The sequence below is a fragment of the Aphelocoma coerulescens genome, chromosome 2 (assembly GCF_041296385.1).
Source record: "Aphelocoma coerulescens isolate FSJ_1873_10779 chromosome 2, UR_Acoe_1.0, whole genome shotgun sequence".
Taxonomy (NCBI): domain Eukaryota; kingdom Metazoa; phylum Chordata; class Aves; order Passeriformes; family Corvidae; genus Aphelocoma; species Aphelocoma coerulescens.
In genome coordinates this window covers 122,077,901-122,082,909 of record NC_091015.1, presented here as the reverse complement: position 1 = coordinate 122,082,909, position 5,009 = coordinate 122,077,901, and the positions used below count along the sequence as shown (strand labels likewise).

Sequence of the window (5,009 nt, the reverse complement as noted above, 5' to 3'; positions counted from 1 at the left end):
TCCCTTATACTTTTCTACCTATGGAAAGAATATGTTTATGTGAAACCACCAAATGGATTTTCCTGTGTTGTCAATTAGAGGGAAAAAGGCAGTTCTGAAGAATTTAGCCTTACAAAATATCAATATTTGGTTGCAGTCAGCAAACAAGATCAAGGTTTTTAGAGATGTAGATTCAAATGCATTTCAGTCTATGATGCAGTAAATTTTTCTTGCGGCTTGTAGATGTATATGAAGGTTTATTTTGTCAAAATTATAGCCCTTGATCAAGAATAAATTAAAAGTAGAGAGTTATAAATCTATACTGAAAGCAAACCAGAAAAGTATTTTTATTTTTTTTTAAATTTTCAACCCATGCCATGTTAGTCTCTAGATACAACTTTTAATTTTCTAGATCTGCACTTTAATGAATTTCTGGTTCAAAGGCAACCAGGAATAACAAAACCCATGTTTCTCTTTGATTAATGTAGTTCCAGATACCCCTGCAGTCCCAAGGTTCAACAAACAAAGCAGTAGTTTCCAATCATGTAGTCACTGCATTTCTAAACTGTATAAATGAATGATTTCAAACACACACACACATACTATATGTAATGCATAAAAAAGAATATGCAAATATTTTAAAACATTCTTTAGGTCTTTCCAAGATGCAATATAAGCTATTAATAAATATTCATATATTTTAGTGTTTACATAAAATTAAATAAATAAAGAAGAGCACACAAATATAAATATGTACATTTGTATACATAAATATAATTTGCATGTACTGATGGGGTAATTCTACTATCTGTATTTTTTTAATTTTTGCAAATTTGGAATGATAATCATGAGTGGAAAGCTATCTATCGCTGTACAATAGCATTTTAGTTTATTGAAGAGTGCAATATCATTGGTCCTTCTGCATTTCTTTTGGCATAATGAGTTTTCTGAAGTTTCCGTGATGGAAGGAAGTAAATAGAGTTTTGACATTTATTGAATTTGTGGTCATTGCTTGTCAACATTATTGTTTAACTCCATCTTCAGTCCTACAATTTTGTGCCAATCTTGTAAGGGGAATGAAATAATAGTCTGTAGATTCCCATCTGAAGTTGCCTTCCAATACATACTGCATTCATTGAATGGCATCAAGAGTGGATTTGTGTTTAAATGTAACAAACATTTTCACTTTGGAGCAGACTGCATAGGAAACTGTTGGAATATAATGATGCCTGAAGCCTTGGACAGAGCATTTATCAGCACAGTCTGACTACCCAAACTATTTCCATCTGTCCATAACATGACATCATAATGAGAATTCTGAACAGAAAAGGCAGCCCAGGGTCATTGCTAGAAGAGCTCTGAATCCATCTGCCCCAAGGGCAGGTGGAAATTGAAGTCAGCTGCAGCTGAGGTTGCACAGAAGGGTAATATTCAGCCCTGCTACTGTGGAATCACCTGGAGCTTTTTATCCTCTGGAATGGCTCACATAAGGCTGAGTACAGAAGCTGCCCAGACACCTTGCTGTTTGCAGTGAGATTGTAAGCTGGAGATTTATGAATACCTAAAGGGTTCATAGGAACAGCTTTCTTTGAAGAACAGAAAATCCCATTCTCTTTTCAAAAACTATATAGAAATACACTTCCTCCCCTCTTTACAGGTATTTAAAAATTTAAAATGCAGATATTTATATATTTTTTTCAATCATTAAATCAATGCAATATATTGATGGAAATCTTTCATGCTGGTTTACAAGGCAAGTCAAAGTTTATATATAATTTATATACATATATGTATTTTTTACATATATATAACCAAAAAGTTTCCTATGTTCTGTATTACATGAATTATGCTCTGGTAGCATTTTCCCAAGTAAGCCACATTAGAAAAGTCACCCCTTGCATATATATCAGAGCCAGTTCTAAATTCTTATCTCAGTCTAATGCTAGTTGAAATCCATTAATTTAAGTTGATTTACGTTAGTGTAAGACTGGTAGAATATGAGCTAGAAAGAAAGAATCAGGTCAACACTTTTTAATCAGAATTTTAATATTCACAGAGTCAGAGCGGTATGTAGGTTAACGTCCTAACAGCTCCATAAAGTGAATTGATACACAGTACTGTATCATGCCAACATTGCATTACAATCTATAATTTAAAACTTTTCCTTTGAAATTAGTTAAATACAGATTAATAAAATAGATGGAAAGAGTCTCATCATCTATCATGAGAAACTTCTGTAGAGTTTTACATGCTTATATATTTCATATATTTCATGGTATAACATAAATTGCTGCTTAATTATACTGACTCTATGCCATAAGAACCATCAACTGTTGATTTCTTCACAGAATAATGAATTTGTACTATAATTCTTAAATGCTTGAAAATCATGTTTCTCCACTTCTCAGAAAGAAAAGAAAGTATCAAACGCACTAGTTTTGGAGATGATGTCGTGTCGGTATTTGCAATATATTTTCAAAGCACAGGGCTACTGCTAATGCTTTTTTAATGTTTTTCTTTATGTTCTGGAAAATAAAAGTTGTTCCAGATATTAGAATGTATCAAAATCTGCTTTTCTTTTTTCCTTTAAAATCAGAAATAGTGGAACACTCTGATCTGGTTTTGTTCAATGATAGAACCATTCCCGTGCAGAATCCATGTATGTGAGACTAAGTACTGACATTAGTAGACTAATCTGTTAATTTATGCTGAGATGATTTCCTGGAACTGTGACAACAAATGGACTCTTTGGAACATCTTCTTGGATATACTTTTCTTGTTCATGTCCCCTGCTCATGCCTACATGCTCAGCTACCCCAAAGAAGTCACTCCATATCCAAAATGACCATTCAAATTCAGTATACGTATTTTCAAAGTGTTCCTTGCTACTTTCACTGTAATTGCCCTCTCACCCTGCAGAAGAGAGTTTTGAATTCTGCTTTTTTTCTGACATCTCATATTTCAATGCTACATAACTATCATCTCCATCTCTGTTCCCAGTGGGTTTTGTACAGCATATCTCTCCATTTCATCAGTCGGTAGCAGTGAGCATGTATGTGATAAATTAAGCTGATGAGCCAGGAGGGGGGAAAGAAGTCTGCTTATCTGACTACCATTTTCTTTTAAGTGGTGGAATAAAACATTCCAGATGAAGAAAAATAACTTTCTGTGGCTTACCAGAAAATGCTGGCTCTGTCCTTGTGATAATATATGAGGTACAAAGTTTATGATGTCTGCAACTAATTATTTTATCAACCTGCTTTTTCCAGTGTGAGAAATCTTCTAAGTAGGAGACTAGCTACCTATTTTGACTCTTTTTTTCAGGTTTAGTGGTGGACTTGGAAGTGCTGGTTTAATGGTTGGACTTGATAATCTCAGAGGCCTTTTCCATCCTAAATTATTCTATGATTCTATAATCTGTAACTTTCATATCATTTTCTTGGACAGTTGCTGCAGGGGTACAAGGAAGAACCACTGTCATTGACACCTATTATAATTATAACTATTATGTACCTGTTTATATGTTTTCCTTTCAGATTGGAACCAGACATATATTTTTGTCCATTCAGATTGGAAAAATACTAATGTATTAGGTATAAATAGTAAGATTTTGATACTGTGGGGTGATCTTCATGGGTGACCTCTCTAGGAGGAGGTCAGGAACTGCCTGGCACAGGTGGTTCCAGATGGCTCCAAAATGGATCCACCATATTCCCACCAGGAAAGCTGGTGGCACCTCTGATAGCACATTTAAGAAAACCACAGTGAGGAAGGAGAAAAATGGTGAGAAACATCAGAAGGAACAGAGGTGCCAGAGGAGGAGGAGGCCTCCATGGCAGAGTAGGCACATACCTGAAGTGACTGATGTCCATAGAGGAGTCATACTGGAGCACAGAAGAAAGGTAATAAGGAAAGGCAGCAGAGGGAAGCTGCTAAGCTGAAGAGACCAAGTGCAACCTGTGGCAATAATACTGAGGAAAAAGTGCTGCCTGAAGTTGAGCCTGGCAAGGGGAGGAAAGTGCCTAAATGTTTTGGGTTTTATTTTTGTTTCCTAGCATATGAGCCAATAATTTGATATTTATGTTAACTGGCAAATTAAATTACCCAAGTTCAGATTGCTTTGCCCATAACAGCAGCTTCCAAGCGATCTCAGTGTCTTTGTTTTGACCCATGAATTTTCTCTCTCCCATTCCTCTGGTTTTCTCCCTCATTCTACTGCAGGTGGAGAAGTGAGCAGCCGTGTAGGTGCCTGGCTGCTGGCTGGGGCCAACCCACCACAGTTAGACAGCCAAGTGGTTACCAAGACCCTTGTAAGTGAGCATCCTATCAGTCTTATCGAATTGAGAATTTCTGCCTGTTATGCACCATTTTGGTCATTTCTGGATGTTCTAGGATAAATGTAACACTGTGCCTATACTTAGATATTTTTTATCTCAATGCAGCTTTAACTGTAGAATCACCAATAAAAGTATTACAATTTTAACTTGAGGAGAAGGGGTTAAAACACAGACTGACTTGAAATATGAGACTAAAATGGAAGAGAATTCAAGTTGGTGAAAGAAATAAAGTACAAGCTGCAGTCAATATTGCCGTCAAATCATCAAAAGCATCTGAAAAGACAAACAGCACCAGGTGAGAAATACTTCTCTAATGAAACCCAAATGTCAAAAACATATGACATTTCATCACATTCTTTCAAAAAATCTGCTAGAACGACCTGCAGCACCAATCACCATCTGTTAAAACATCTATGACATCAAAATTTGATAATGATTTTTCAAAATAATCTTTGAAAAGCAACATGATCATTTTTGTATTTTAAACACATTTAAATACTATGCTGTTCTTTAATGTCCTTTATAGCTTTATATAGTAAAATTGTTCTTTTATTTTCCCTTCTTTTAAAAACTGGCTTAGCAAATATAAACTTCCACACTACTTTGCTGAGTCAAAGACCATTTTTTGGTTTTTTATGTGGAGGATATACATTGCCCTTTAAATGCTTATTTAAAAGAACGCAAACACTAACA

At 35.2% G+C, this 5,009-nt stretch overlaps 1 long non-coding RNA gene across 1 annotated transcript; it reads left to right on the top strand.

Annotated features, from left to right (window-relative positions):
* The first annotated feature begins 1,493 nt into the window (after positions 1–1,493).
* Positions 1,494–4,605, top strand: LOC138105897 (uncharacterized). The gene is made up of 3 exons (XR_011148776.1): positions 1,494–1,636; positions 4,201–4,289; positions 4,422–4,605. It is a non-coding gene; the product is annotated as an uncharacterized lncRNA (long non-coding RNA).
* Positions 4,606–5,009: the final 404 nt, after the last annotated feature.